This window comes from Zonotrichia albicollis, chromosome 12 (genome assembly GCF_047830755.1).
Source record: "Zonotrichia albicollis isolate bZonAlb1 chromosome 12, bZonAlb1.hap1, whole genome shotgun sequence".
Lineage (NCBI taxonomy): Eukaryota > Metazoa > Chordata > Aves > Passeriformes > Passerellidae > Zonotrichia > Zonotrichia albicollis.
This window is the reverse complement of record NC_133830.1, coordinates 14,770,402-14,786,303: the sequence shown is the minus strand read 5'-3', so window position 1 is coordinate 14,786,303 and position 15,902 is coordinate 14,770,402. Positions and strand designations below refer to the sequence as shown.

At 50.9% G+C, this 15,902-nt stretch overlaps 1 long non-coding RNA gene across 3 annotated transcripts in view; it reads right to left on the bottom strand.

Annotated features, from left to right (window-relative positions):
* The window catches only part of LOC113459080 (uncharacterized), a 187,872-nt gene that overhangs the window by 7,975 nt on the left and 163,995 nt on the right, over nucleotides 1–15,902 (bottom strand). Inside the window, exons 5-6 of one of the 3 annotated variants that reach the window (XR_012582250.1) lie at nucleotides 12,079–12,261; nucleotides 9,872–11,579 (exon numbers count right to left, since the gene is read on the bottom strand). The exons of 1 other annotated variant lie outside the window; for it this stretch is intronic. This is a non-coding gene — a long non-coding RNA (uncharacterized LOC113459080). Of the gene's footprint in view, nucleotides 1–9,871; nucleotides 12,262–15,902 lie in introns of those variants that run through there. One more of the 3 variants, XR_012582248.1, reaches the window with a different exon arrangement.

Genomic DNA, 15,902 nt, shown 5'->3' with positions numbered 1-15,902 from the left:
CGATTATTGGCTGCAGGTTTGAAGGGCTCCTACTGCTGCCTGGGCAAAGCCTTTCTGTTCCTCTGGAGGCTTCTGACATCCCCATTGTGAGAGCAAACCCAGTGGGGGAGGCACGTGGTCAGCCCGAGCCAGGGAGACCCAGGAGCACGGGCAGAAATGCAGACAGGATGGGGGAGTTCCATCCCCACCTGGGACACTTCTGGGAGGGCTCAGTGAACCATCAAACTGTGCTTTAGTAGGAGTTTTGCTTCAGTCTAATTGTGCATGAGGCTGCTGCAGCCAAAACAGCCCAGCCTGGTGACAATGTGGCATCTACTTCACAAGGGAAAGTTGGCAGTGAAGAAAACAGCAATTCCCAGTGCTCCAAGGGGCAAGGAAATGATATTCCCCATCTGATCTCCATGGGATGCTCTGGGATTGCTCCTGCAAACATTCAGTCATTCTGGGGCTGTGTGAGCAGCCAGAAACCCAAATTTCCCACCTGCTGCCTTGCACCAGCCCTCCTGATGTCCCTGAGCCAACACCAGAGTGTGAGGAGTAGGATGGGCCCTCAGCACAGGAGACAATGCAGGATCCATGGAATTCCTGGGATGTAAGCATCACAGTGAGATACAGCTGGGCCATCAGCATTAAAGAGAAAGCAGCTCTGCTGCATATTTGCTATTGACTGTCCCGTTCTAAACAAGGTGACAGACATTAAGTGGCGTCAAATAAAGCTGGACTTTAACTCATAGCACTTTTTTGAGCACCTCCAATGCCACTCCAAACTGAGTCCCTGCTTACACTTCAGCTCTGAAAATACTTCAAGGATTTCCAACACACACATTCAATCCCTGTGTGGAAGAAGGCAGTGCTCTGATAATTGAGACATTAATAGTGAAAGACTGAACAGGATTCCCTTGGCTGTCACAGCTTGGCTGCTGGGAGCTTATGAAAAGAAAATAAATAAACTGGGACTTGGTTGAAATAGCCAAGAGATTGAAACCTGGAGATCCCTGGAAGCAGCTGTGCTGGAAAGGAGCACGTGTAGAGGGTTGGAGGGTTACACAACCTCCCATGGTTGTGTAAATACCTCAGCACTGACATTGCAAGTTGCAAATGTTGTCAGGGCTGGCAGAATTGCACCCATCTGACTGCACCAGGACCTCCATAAACACTCTCACTCTGTCATCTTCCAGCCAGGCACGTCCAGATGCCCCCTGCAGAAGGATGGCCAGGACAGGCACAGGTGAGAGCCCAAGATCTGTGGGGAGCAGAGAACTCCCTGCAGAAATAGTTTGTTGGATGCTCAGGTATCTGTGGAGGGATCTGTCAGTCAGCAGAAACCCAGACAGGGGAGATTTCAGACAGGAGGAAAAGCTGTGCCCCCCAAAATGTGCAGCCCAGCTCTTGTCACAACCCTCTGTGATCCACCATTGGTTTGACACAAATTCACTGTGGAAAAGAAATGCTCTTGAGTTTGAGGATAGGTATTTGATAGCAACAGCTGATTTTGAAATCTTACAGATCCTGCCCCAGTAGAGAGGCTGAAGACATTTTGATCAGAAAAATCCCATTTCAGCCTCCCTTGCTGTCCCTGGAGGGTTTGGTACCCTCTTACCTACAAGAGTGCAAAGGATCCAACATCAGGAAGGGCCTTCATTCAGCACAGACCTTTAATCTTTTATTTTAGTACTCCACCCAAAATTTTTGGCCACAGATGTGGCAATTAAGGGCTGAGCAAGGTCTGGTCACAGCTGCATGGGACACAGCTCCTGCACCAGAGACCAAGTACCACTGCAAACATGTGCTGGAGGGACCTCATTGCCTATAATTTAGCCCAGTTTTTCTTTCAAGCACTGGCCCAATCATGATTTCTAGAGGCCAGAAATCACAGTGCCAGAAAAAATGGTGCAATTCATTGAGTGTCTGATGCTCTGACTCGTGCTGGTTTTACACCTGTATGATCCAATGGCCTCATCAGAACCAGCCCTGACTTCTCCTGGCTCCATGGAGAGGAGAATCTGGCATTTCCATGATTTAGCCCCTGGACACAGCCCCATCCAGCCTGACAAACAGCTCTGTCACATGCCCTTTGCACAGCAGGGGACAGCCTCAATTACTCATGGGCCACCAGCTCTGCTGTTTACAGGAAGCACCAGCACAGAGCATGGAATTAGAGAGACCACAAGGAAGTGAGGGATTATTTACTGGAGATTAAAGGACATGGAAAAACCACAGGACAAATCAGTGGGGCCTCAGCAATGGTAGCTGCTATTTCAGTCTTCCAGCTGCTGGCATTCATACTGGTCATGCTGTGATGGGAGAGCTGGGGAGGAATTAAGGACAGGAGGCTGCTCTGCTTCTGGTCCAGCAAAACACACCAAAGAATAGGCCCCAAACCTGCTGAAAGGATAGGAGAGATTTCTTTCCTCAACCATTTCTGTGTGTCCTCCTCCTCCCCAGGTGTGATTCCTACTTGTGGACTGCCCCTCCAGGCCAAGCAGCTCTGCCAGACCTGGCTGTCAGCAAACTGGAATGTGCCCATGTGTTAAGCCCAGATGATTTGGGATATCTCCTCAAATCTGGAAAGTCCAACTGCCCATGGATTCATCTAATTTTTAGTGAGATCGGATTTCCAGCTATGTCTGGCCACCAGGATTTCAATGTTGCTAATGAGCTCTGCCATTTGGACTGTAACTGGACCCAGTCCTGTGTCATTGTGTGCCCACCTCTTCCTGCAGCTATAGATACACAACTGCTTTCCCTGGGGCTCTCCAGCATGGCCTCATACTCAACCACATTTTCCCTGAAAATCCTGCAAGATTCTCCCAGTGCTTGGCCATACTTCCTCAAGCATTTTGCTCCTGGCAGGTAAAGCTGTTTGCAGTGCTGCTGTCCTTGTCCCACAGCCATGCTGGCAATATTGCCATCACTGGTCTCCTGTCACCAGTTTTGGGATAGCATCCAAACTCCTCCACCAAGCCCGCTCTCAGGGAGTCAGGTGAATCCTTGGCTGCTTCTCTTTCCAAAGAAACAGATGTCACTTTATCATCTCCCCCCAGCTTCTCCTGTACCTCTATGCCACACAACAACAGGCCACCATTAGGTGCTAAGTGACAACATCCTTCATCCATCCCCACACTGAGGCAGACTGAGCTTCCTCCACCACCAAAGCAGCATCTCCAGCAGCCCTGGGGCTCAGTGTGGGGCACTGATTCAGCTCTGACTCTGTGGAAAGGTGGCCACTACTCCCTGCACTGTCCATGGTGGAAATTACAGAGCTACAGCAAAGGCAGCAGGGAGGCTCCCCTTGGTGAGGAAGTGCCCACAAAAGGCCCCCACTGACATTTCCCTTTCCCTGCATCCATGTGGCTGAGGGAACACAAATGGCATTGCCCTCATGTTTGACCAGAGCAGTGCGTGGCTGCTGGTGCCATGGCACAGATTACACCTCAAAAGCTAAGAGAAGCTCAGTAGATTTTTCTTACAACAAATAGAGAGAAATGAAAGCATGAATGAGCTTATTTTACAACCTCAGAGAAATACCCAGCCTCTGTTAGTTTGACACAGGCTGCAAAAAGTGATGGCTAAGAAAATAAAACCTTATTCTTTCCTGTATGTGTTGGCTGAAAAATAAAACCCTTCCATGGGCCAGCAGCAGCGCTTCCATCAGCCACGTGGCTGATCCACAACTCAGTGACTGCCAGAGCAGGACCTGACCTGCTGCACATAACAAAAGGAAATTGAAGGACTGGGTTTACATAATTTTTGAAGGGTTTTGAGGCACATTGTGCACCAAGCCTGCCCTACCCCACACAGGTGCCCTCAGCACCATATCCCATCCTGGGCTGGCAGCAGTTGGAGGGAAGGCAATGCCATCTCTCAGTGAACATTAGCACAGAAACTCTCCAGAATATTTCCTTCTCCCTGTTCTCTGCACATAGAAACCCTTGCCACAAGGTCAGCAGTGCCCAGTCCCAGGGAAGGCTCAGGCACCTGCAGTGAATATCTCAGAGCCTCTGGGACACTGAGGGTGACAACCTCTGCCTCAGAGAGCCAGCACTGCCAATAAATTGGTTCAATGGCACTTTCTCCCCTCAGAAATGAGGACTAAGAGCCAAGGCATGCAGAGAAAATAGCCATGCTACAGATGCTCAATTAATTAACTCAATTAATTTTTACCAGGCCTCCTGGGTCATTCATTGTAGCTGTCTGTGCTGGGGAGCCGGGCGCCGTCGCCTGTTGCAGCTGTGTCTGAAGCACTAATGTGGCCCTGGAGATGTGCTCCTCTCCACTCACCATATAACTTGCTTCTGCCACCAATCCACATAATTTCCCCTTATTATTGAAGTGGTAAAATCAACCTCAGGAGCTCAGAGTCCGGGAGCAGGGATTCCCAGTTTGGAGTCTGCGGCTGTCTTGAGCAGTGCAGTGATATATGAAGGGAAAGACCAAAAAAATCCCATTAATAATTCTAATTCCCTCCTCAATAATTTCACCCAAACAAACTTCCCACCCAAACCAGTGCTTTTTAAAAGACTGGTTTAGAAGGCAGGAAGTGCTAGTAAATACAGTCCTTCCCTGTCACAGCTGCAATTCCACTTTCAAACACATCTGACTTCAGAGACTGGCTTGGATTTTTGTGGCTCATGTTATTTTTCCTCTGAAATGGAGGAAAAATGGCTGCAAGTAAGAGATTCCAGATTCCAGTGATGCCAAGGCATTGCCCCCCTCCATCGTTCTGCCCTGTGTTCCAGGGTTCCCAGAGCAGCAGGGCAGAGCTGCCTGGGCTTGTGCTGGGGACAGTTTCCTCCCCATCCTTGTGTGCATAGCTGGCTGTGCCACGTTAGGGAGCAAACAGTGACTTTCTTTTGAGGTCTGTAAATCAGGAGAGCAGCTCAGCTCCCTCGCTGGCCCCAGCAGAGAGCAGAACGGGTCCCGGGCAGCGCCATCAGCTGTGGCTCCAGCCTGCAGGAGCACGATGCCCCGGGGAGAGGGTGGGATCTCATCCTGTGCAGCCGCACACCCGCCGTGGCTGGGCTGTGCCCTGCCCAGCAAAACCACCAGCAGCCTCTGCAGGGCATGAGCGACCCAACAAATTACAGGGAGGGACAAAAACGCGATTCCGCTTTAACTTGTTATTTAATTTTTTAATTTTGTTTTTCTTGTGGACCTATGAAATGGCCGAAGTTTTTCAGGTGTGTTCCACGACCCGGCAAGAGCCTTCTGTCGTGCTGGTCCCTCCCTCATCACCGGCTGCCTGCAGAGGGGGAGAGGAGAGGGCCGGTGCAGGGGATGTTGCCCGAGCCGGGATTTCATGGATTCCCGGGAGCCTCTTTGTGCGGAGGCACAGGCAGGGGACTGGCTTGGTGACAGCAAGTCTGCTCAGTCACAGCTCCAATGGCTTAATAGAAACTGGATCCAACTGGTCCAGCCTTGTGGGTTTTGATTTAAACTGCAGTTATAAGGTGTGATTAGAGGCGGGGGACGCTGTGCCAAGAGCTAAAATGTGAAGCAAAAAACCATATATTAAGAAAAAAAGTCCTTCATTCTTCCCCTAAATCTATATGTGTTTTTCCATCATTAACCCTTTGTCTACAACTGCCAGATACCCAAGGAAATCCTGGGCTCTCCAAGGACACCTTTGGCTCCGCTGCTCCAATCTACAGATGTCTATTAGCACTGCAGAGGAGTTTGACCACGGAAGTTCTGACATTGATGGGTTTGCTATTAATAATAAACACAGCAGGGACCAACTGAGACTTTCCTGCCCCTGTGCCTGAGAGCCAAGGCAGTCTGAGCCCTCCCTGCATCCCTCACACTGCCCAGACAGGGCTGGAGCAGGGGCTGTGTTTGGCTGCCTTCTTTTGGGTAAGTCCTGTACAGTGTAGAAGGGGACAGTGCTTTTCTAGACAGTCCTTTTACTGTCTGGAAACAGTTAAATCAGGTCTTTTTTTCCTGTCTCCAAACTAGTTGCCCAAAACCTCAATAGTTAATTTGGCAACTGGAGACCTCTGGAGATGTTAATACAGTTCAAGCCTTCAGCCCATATGGATAAAATCCTAATTCAATAAAATTGCTGGTGCTTTATCTTTGTGTGGCATCATCACACAGTTAATTTCAAGCTTTCCAGTAAGCTGTAATCTATCTTTTAACCTAAGAGCTCTTTTGCATGACACTGAAATAGGTCCCAGTCTATATACATCTGCTGCCAATACAAATGCATGGTTCAGCAACAGTAAAGAGGATATAAAAGACTCCCACGTTACAAATGTAGGAGGCAGAGGATATTTTAGCATGGCAGTGGTTACACTTTTGGCAGCTTTGCTATAAGAAACTTTGTTTTCAGTGCCTTAAAATATTCCCTGTGCAGTGCAGACTGACATATTTGCTTTCAGCAGAGCTGTCTCAGGGGCCAGGGCTGGTAAACGGAGCTCAAGGATGTGGGGGAATGCAAAGAAGATGGAATTAATATCAACCTATGTTTAAACAGGGTATTTCCTTACAAAATGCAAATATTTACAAATGCCATCAGATCCTGATGGAATTATTTCCATGAATACAGATGGGCACTCAGGGGGTACCTGCAGGCAGCGTGCCCAGCCCTGGGGCTGCTTCAGGAGCTGGGGGCAAGGCAAAGAAGATGAGTGGGCAGGCCAGGAGCCAAAAATATGAGGGTAAAGAGATGTAAGACAACAACCTTATGTAGGAAAAGTGTCTGGAGACTTCCACTATCTTCCATCTGCTGGAGATCTCAAGTTCACTGCCGAGATGCCACTGTTGGGTGCAGGTCTGGACCTGAGATGTTACTGCCTCAAAGCAGAGGGAGCCCATCCTCAGCTGGCAGGTGCATGTTGGCTTCCATGTGTCTCCCAGGTCATCCTGGAATCTCATGACCCACTGAGGCACCTGTGGAGAAAATCAGTCCTGCCTTGTGCACTCTGGAATGGTCAGAGAAGCTGTGAAACCTTGATCCAGGCAGTGTTTTGAGCAGAAAAGGGGAGCTGGTCTCACATGGCTGATGGGGAGAGGAGGCAGCAGGGACAGCAGCAGAGCCACAGTCCTGCCTGCTCTCTGCCCCTCACAAGGCAAGGCAGTCCTGCAGAACCCCAGATGCTGAGGGCCACACACCGTGTCCCTTGGCTCTGGGAACTCAGAGCAAGCAGGGAGAACACCAGGAAGACTGCTTTGAAACTTCAAGATGGATTTCCAGACCCTTAGAGAGTACTGAACCAGAGGCAGAGCAGAGGAGCAGGAGGGAGGTGGCTTTCTACTGTGTCTTGACTCCCAAATGACATTTCCCAGGGTCCAACCTGTGGCGGGACAGAAGTGAAATCTTTGTGTCCTTTCTGATCAGTTTGAACCATCAATTTATTGCAGAAGGAATATCTGAGAACTCAGATGGGCCAGGATTGAATAGCAAAGCAAGTGTGGAGCCATGCTCTGCTCAAGAAAATACTGGGAAATGGGCAAATGTTGGCCTGGCCCAGGGTGTGAGCTGAGCATCAAACCCAAGAGAGCTCTGGTGGCAGCAGGACTGCTCTGTGTCAGGTGCAGGCCAGACAAGCTTAAAAGTGGAGTAAATAACTGAACAATGTCCTTTTGAAACGTTCTCTGCACACATACAACTCTAAAAATCCAACCCTGTTTGTTAGAGTTTCTAAGCCAGCAAGAAAAAGCACTTCTTATCATCAAGCCTCCTTAGAAAAGCTCATTGCTGCTTGTGTGAACCTGGATGGGGTCTTGGCACAGAGGATTTGGGGACCATGTGATGGCATTATAGTTTCATGCTAATCTGTCCTCATGGTGTGCGATTAAAAATAAATAAAAACCATGGCTTCCTAATCCACAGGTTACTAACTGTGGGAAAAACACATTTGTCACTGCTTTAGCAAGGGATTAAAAGTGTCACACTTTGGTGTTTATTTATTACAGAGTGAATGTATAATCACATTGTTACTAACCTGAGTATCTACATTGCAAAACTTGCTCCTGCAGGACCAAACCCTCACATCTTCAGCAGAAATCTTGTGCCAAGCCCTGCTGCAGCTGTGGGGCTGCACGAGGGATGACCTGACCCCTTTGTGCATGGACAGCTTGGGGGATTTGGCAGTACCTCACCAATAAATGTTCTTGCCAGTAGCAAGTTTGTTGGGATTCCTAGGAAGTAAAAGAGAAAGAAATAAGGTGTTTTGATAGTAGATCAAGTATCAAAGAAATGAAAATAACCAGGTACTTTTGCAACCTGCAGGCTGAGCCCTCTGCCATGAATCCAGGTGTTCCTGCCTGGGGTGAAACTCCCCCCAGTTCAAAGAGGCAGCACTGGGGCTCTGATCTGCACAGATGCATGAGGCCCAGCACAAGGTCTTGATGCAGACTTCAGAGAAGCATTTTCATTTCATTGTGCCTCTGCAACCAGCCAGGTGAGGCAGTTCCCAAGGGGGAATCCTGCCCAGACCAAGGAACAGTTTCCTCCTCTTGTCTTTGCAATACAGGATGAGGAAATAACTGACCCTGCAGATGAGCAATGAGCTAGACAGCGTCTTCCACCAAGTCCTCCTGCAGGGACACTCCTGTGCTCGGCACACACAAAGCAATGATCTCCCACACCCTTGGAGGGAGGATGCATTGGCCAACATTTTGTCAACCTGCAAATAAAGATGAATTAGTCCTAAGAAAAAACCAAACCTAACCTGGTGTGTGCTCCACTGAGCAAACTTTCTTTTGAATACTGAGAAGATACTTGGGTTGAGCCTCTGCTGCTCCTTCTGTCCCAGCACTCAGTGAGGCACCAGCCACCCACTCCTAATTAACTTGATGGGTAACTCAGCAGCACAAATCACCTCAAGTTACCTTGGCCACAGAACACAGCGGATCCTTCCACAATGAAGCAGCATGGCAGGAATTATCCCCATCCATAATTGCTCTGAGCAGACAATAAACCAGCTTGTGCTGGTGGAAGTAGCCACTCGGAGGTAATAACCCAGTGAGTAACAATAATGGCAGCAGATACTTGATAAAAAGCAGGGAACAAAAGAGAAAGCTTTCTCTATTCTACAGAGAGCGGATGTTTTCTGTTTGCTTCCTTCATTTCAGAAATGCACTTGGCTCTGTGGAGAGCACAGCTCACCCGCACTCACAGCAAGAGGGGGCTGGGGGAGGAAGGGGTCGTTCTTCACTGCTGAGATCATGAATAGGAAAATTGGTTTTCTTCTTTTAATCTTTCTTGGATTTCTACCCAGCTGGTACCCAGGCATTTTCTTTTATTTTCTTTTCTTTTCTTCAAGAGAAATGTTTGCATATCAGTGGGGTGAAAAATGCAAGCCTGTTTCTGGTTTAAAAAGGGCATTGAGGTACAGGCGTGCTTGTTCCCCCCATCCACACCCTGGGAGTGCTCAAGAATGGGCAACAGGAGAGCTGAGCCATGCTTATCTGAGGAAAATTCCTAAAACCAGGAGCTTGCCTGTGCCTGGTGCAGGTGCCTGCTGTTCCTGCTTCTGCTCCTGCACGTGGTTGTGCCCTCTTGTTGCCCAAGCTGCTCACACTGGGGGTCTGGCTGCTTGTCCACAGCTCTGCTGCCCTGGTCTAAGCCCAGAGCTCCCACAGAGGCTCTTACCCACCTGCCCCTGATGGATTGGTCTCTGAGAGCAGGACATGGGGCAGAGAAAAAAAGAAGTCACTCCATGCTCCTCAAGTGCCACAAAGGCAGTGGCACGGTGGGAGCAGGTGGGCAGTGACTCAGCTCTGAGATGTTTGTGCTTGTGGCTCTGGCCCTGCACCAAGTGCTTGGCACCAGCTCTCCAGTGATGCCCATGCCATGCTGGGCTCCCTCCTGCTCCCCCAGCCATGCCACCTGCCCCCAAGCCACCCCCTGCCCCCGGGAGGGCAGTCATGGGCACGGTGTCAGTGCCAAAACAGCTCCCGTGGAGAGGACAGGAGGTGGGTGACATGGAAATCACACCAAGATGTGAAAGATGGAGCAGCAAAACCCAGGGGGTATTGTGGGGGGTTCAGAGATCCTAGTGCCAGCTGGGCATGACACAGCCCTGCTCAGCCACCCCGAGCTGTGCCCTGCAGCATCACTGAGCCTGCAGCCAGCCATCTGCAGCACAGAGCACCAGGGAAGGCTCTGCAGGCTGCAGGGGCTAAGCACTGCTCATTAAAGTGCCGGGAAATGTGAATGAAGCAGATGAATGGAAGAAATGAATGAAGGAGGGAAGAGGAAGTGAATGAATATTGCATTGACTTGGTGCCTTTCATCCCAGGATGGCAGAGCAGTGCAGCACAGCTGATGGGCAGGCACTGTGTCGGTGCTCCCTGGAGAAACCCCTGGTCAAAACAAATCAGATTATTTCCTGTTGACAGAGCCCTTCAGGGAGAGGCAAACAGGGAGATGTGGCATATGGATTTGCATTACTTGAAGCACGAGGTTTTCCCCAAACACAATCCCTCCAAGTCCCCCTTAATCGATGTGACAGATCATTACGTTTTGAGTTGCTCTCCTTCTTGCTATTCCAGACACTGGGTGATTTCCATGGCAACAGCATCTCAGCCACCCCAGGCCTTGTCCTAACCTCTGTCATCTGCTGTTGAGTCACACCAGTGCATAACCTGCAGAGAGGAGCCACAAAGGTGCCTTTTGCACTGGGGGGTTCAGGACCCCTCTTTCCACCCCTCCCTGTAAGCCCCAGGAGCCTCTTGCAGCCAAGCACCACACAGGGCTTGCAGGCAGCTGTGGCAGAGCATGTGGAAATAAAAAAATTATTTTCTGGAGGTTTCATTGCACTGTTTTAGGACACAGTCAGCTGAACCCACTGGCAAACCCGTCTGAAACTGCAATCCAGGATGGTTTGAATGGGGATGATGGGAAGGAGCTGCAAGATGCTGTTGCTCCCTTGGTAATGCAAAGCAGGGTAGGGACCAAACCTGGGTGCTTTTGGGAGGAAAGAGAATCCAGCTTTACTTCTGGTTTGGTGGAGAAAGGGTTCTCTCTTCTTCTCCACCTTCTGAAGGAAAAGCAGTGAGGGATGTGATCCTGCATCAGCCTGGTGTGACCACCAGGAGCAGCCCACCCTGCCCAAAGCAGCATCCACTCAGCGGCGCTCAGACGTGGTGCCACTGATGCCCCTCAAGGCCAGTGTGACCCCACTTGGCTGCCTGGCACTGGGCTGTGGTCACCCCCCAACACCATGTAGGTGCTCCTCTGGCAATTCACAGCTGCTCACTGCTGTGACATTCCCAAGCCTGGCCACTGAGCTGCCTTACAGGTGTTTGGTGGAGTATTTGAGGCCAGATGCAAAGCTCAGGAATCATATGTGGGCTTTGAGTGGTTTTTGGAGGGGACCTGAAGAGCACAAAGGCTGCTGTGTGTGGGCTCTGGGTACACAGCACTGCTGTGCTGAATGAGCCAGGGCTGCTCACACAGGAACCACCTCCACTGCTGAGGGAGCTGGAGCAGCTTGGTTGGTTTTGCCTGTTTCACTTACCCTGTTCCCCTCAGCAAACAGCTTCCCCTCTGAAAGGCCAGGGAGGCTGAGTGCCACTGCAGGGCCTGGGAATGGGCTGTGGTGGAGCACAGGGGCAGCCAGTCCTCACACCTGAAGCAGCAGATAAAGTACCTTTGTTCAGTCACATCACCTTTGTGATTCAAGGTTTGCCCCAGCACAACAGGCAGTTTTCCTGCCAAGGGTTTGCTGCCCTGCCTCTGCATCAGACTGTATCTCATATAAGCTGTGTCAAATTTCATGGTAACCCTGCAGGGTTATTGCTCTATAACAAACACAATTACTGCACTAGACCCAGCTCACCAATCAGCTCATCCAAATATTAACCAAGCACCAAATGCAGAGCCATGGCCTGCTTCCCCCTCTTCCCACAAGGAGTCTGGCCACTGGGCTTGGCAGTTGCAGGACTGGACCCAGATGAGAGGATCCATTTGCAGACTGGGCCAGCAGCTTCCTTGAGCAAGGCTGACTGCTCAAAAACTCACTGCTGGAGTTTTCACAGTTGCATTCAATCAACCCTTTGTTTACCTTACCTTCACAGATGGCCAAGGAAATGTTCTGTCCTGCCACAGCCTGAGCTAAGTTGCTTTACCTGACTGTTGATGGCCTGGGCTCAGAGGTCAAAGGCTCTTGGTTGAATCCTGGACCAGCTCCTTGGCCTTGCATGGTGAAGCACCTGGTTGCATTTGGAACATCCATGTTCACAGCACAGCAGTTTCTCCAAATACTTCAACACAAACTGCTCCACAGAGGACCCCAGCCAGAGCTGGGACATCTTTAGTGATTGTGGGAATGAGGAGGGACACAGCTTTAGGAAGGGAAGGGAGCACATTTCTGTAATGCCATTACCTACCCTTCAGGAACTGTTCATGCTGATGTAGGGCTTAGCACTGAACCTAAATATATTCCGATAACTTAATAAAAACCAAGGGTTTAAAATACATATTATGGCAAAGCCTGGGTTAAACAAGCTATCAACATCCTCTTTATAATTAAAATAGGGGAAACACCTGTAACCCCCCAGTTTTACAGGGATTGTGGTGGTATGGGCCTTGCAGGGAGCAATGGCTGTAAATAACCCAGGCCAGGGGATAATTGCTTTGCCAGCTCTGCAAAAGGATGAGTGACCCTGGTGCCACTGAGCCTGGAGAGCTTTCCAGAACAGGGCCAGCTGCAGGAAACACTGGGTGATGTTCTGGGGCTACGTGGGCAGGACCAGAGCAGAGCTGCTCCTTTTCAGCTTAACTTCCCCAGAGCACTCAGGCAGAGGCAGCCCAGGCTGTGTGGAGCTGGAGCACTGCTCCCTCCACCCACACAGACACCGTTTGGGAGACAGGAAGAGGGGAAAAAATCACAAGACAAATTGAGAGTTACCTCTGTGTTTTCTTTGCCTGCCACCCCCATCACTTCCCTTCAGCCCAATCATTCTCTTCCTCTTCAATCGAGGCCAATTTGCAAGAGGAGCAGCTCCCAGTGCCTGAGTGCAAAAGCCTTTAATTACTGTCATTTGGGAGGCTGTGCCAGGCTCCCCTCCAGGGCTTTTCATACTTTTTGGAAGACACTGCTCCAGGACTTGACGCCCCCAAGATGCCATTTGTCAGGCTTTATTTAAAAGGAGCACTCCCTGCCTGTTGGGAGGATGGAGAGACAGTTCCTGACAATCCATGTGCTCTGCTGCTGCATGAACATGGCAATCGCATCTGGGCAGTGGCTGGTTCTGGCTGCCCCAGGGGGTACCAGGCTGGCAGCAGCCCCTGCCTGTGACAGTCACCACATTCAGACCCTGAGAACTGCTCTGCTCTGTCCCTTTGCTGCCTCTCCTCCTGTTTCTTGACTGAGGATGTAGACAAGGCTGTAAATGGGATCAGACAGGGACAAGGAAAATTTGGGGAGACCTGGCAATTGTTAAAGGAAGTGGCCCCCAAAGCATTGTCTCCCAGGAGTCCCCATACCTGCATCTCTGGGAGCACATTCCCAGCTGGAATGCATGTTCCCTCCTGCACAATGTGGGTTTTGGTGTCAGCCAGGGCTTTGTGTTTTATCCTGCAATGGGGAACAGGAACGCAGAGCCCCCATAAACCAACCTGGCAGAGCCAGCAAGCAGGGAGGGGAAGCTCCTTTCCCCTGCCTGCCCCACCAGCTGCAGGCAGCACTCAGGGCTGCATGGCCCTTTGGGGTGAGACAGGATGGGTTCCCTTAAACATAAACACAGCCTGAGCTGAGACCTGGGACTCTGCGCACACAGTGACCTTGCAGCCTGGGCCCAGCATACACTGGGATACACAGGAAAGGATGCCAGCACATTTCCAGATGTCCAGGACCAGCACTCGTGGGACATACTCTGAATTACACCCACCATAGCCATCCCTCTAATATTTCATCTTTGGAGCATCACCTGTGGCAGACGGAAGCTGCAGAGGAGGATTTCTGGAGAGCCACTGCCAGTGGGTGGCACTGCAAAACCAGCAGTATGGAGGGAGCAGCAATGCAAGGGCCTGGGGGTGGAACAGCAGCGCAGACACTGCACTCCCAGAGCGCTGCACATCTCCCGTGGGCTGGATACGGGCAGCGTGGGGACGCTGCAGCCTGGCTGGTGGGAGCAGGGAGGCTGCTGGAGGGAGAGGAACAGGCACAGGGGCAGGCAAGGAGCCATCATCGAGGGGTTCGAGGGGCTGCGGAGGTGTGGGGTCAGCCCAGCCAGCAGGAGTGCAAATCCATCCACGTCCACATGGGACAGAGCCAATTCATGTCCGTGTGGATAACCTCCTCAAGAGTAGGAGCAGCTCCTCAGCCTCCCCTGCTCTCCTACTGTAATATTCTGCAGCTAAAAATCACCTAACAGGTCACCCTAAAATGTAAGGTGCAAAATGTAAAGTGTCACCCAAAAATGAAAGGTGTCACCCCTGGGAAGTGGCCAGGCTCCTGTTCCCAGCCTGTAGCCCCAGTGAAGGACATGGTGTGGTAGGTGTGAGAGCTTTTGCACCATCTTGCCTGCAGGCACAGGACCCCTGTGGTGGAAGCACCAGGGCCACCAAAGATGGCTGGAGCCCCGAGGGAAAGTGTGCTGCATCACCTGCTGGCCAAGGGGGAACTAAGGATCCAGAGGCAGCTGGGTAAACCTTGAGAGTGCTAAAACAGGCTCTACACTGGAGACTGCCCTGGTCTGAGGGTCCACATTAAAGATCTAGAGTTCTGCTCCAGTTCCAAAGTGGTCATGCTCCTCACACCCCTCCTGACACAGATTTTAACCCCAATTGCACCTCACCTACACCTGATGTCCCATCTCCAGTGACCAGTTAATTGCCAGCAGGTCTCCAGTTAGTTTTCATATCCCAGCCCAGCTAAAAATGCTCTGAGGTGTCCAAGGCAGTAAATGCTCTGTTCTTCTTCCTTTCACTAATAGACAACAAACAAAGGAGCATCTTCTTCCTCTCCCCCTCATGTCCCAGTGGTAGCTGGGAACCACAAAGCTTTAGAGGAGTGGGCTCACGTAGCCCCAGTCTGACCCCAGGACCATGAGGCCTCATGTGGGACATCTTTGAGGAGGAAGTCAGAAGGATGGGCAGGGAGCCATGACAGAAGAACCTGGGTTGTGCAGAGGGAATTTGGCCCTGAAGGGCTGTGCTGTCTGCCTGGCAGGGGCAGCCATCTCTGCTAATGCGCATTAGCAAAGGAGCAAAGCCTTCACCCAGCAGATTGTGGACTAGCAGGAGACACGAGTGCCACCTCAGGAGGAGGATGTTCCCATTAGCAGAGTGTTTAAAGATGTGGCACCAGGGCTTCCTCCAGCCTCTTCCTGCTGCAGGGAACACTCTGCTGACTGGCATGGCGGGGGTGGCTGCAGAATCCCATCTCCTGCCTGCCCACATCCGTGCTGACAGAAATGCCTGGGTACAGCCTACTGCAGACTGAGGAAGAGCTCCAATCTGGCCCTTCTGCTGCAAACAGATCTGATTTGCTGCTGGTGCTGAGTGCTCTGTAATTACAGAACATCCCACTTAATCGGGATGTGCTTAATTGGGAAATCCACTTACCGGGATGTCACCTAGGGAACCGATTTAAGCTTGATAACACTTAAGAGCAATGCCTGCTGCTTTATAGGGAAGGTAATTCTCCTACAGGGAGATGCCTTCAGGTGGCTGAATCATACTCCTTCTTCAGCAGCATCCAATGCTCCTGGCTGCTTGTTCCTGCAACAGATTTCAGCTTTCCCCTTAAGTAGGTTACAGGCAGGAAATACACCAACTGCTACTGCCAGCTCACTGCTGTCCTCTGCTCCAGCTGAACAGGCTGCCACTGCCACGTGGGCCAGCCCTCAGCTGTCCCCCTGCCTGGACCCACACACTGGGCACACCTGACCCCCTTCCCCCTTTGAAGACAGCTCTCCTTCCCCAGATGGACCCATTTTTGAAGCTG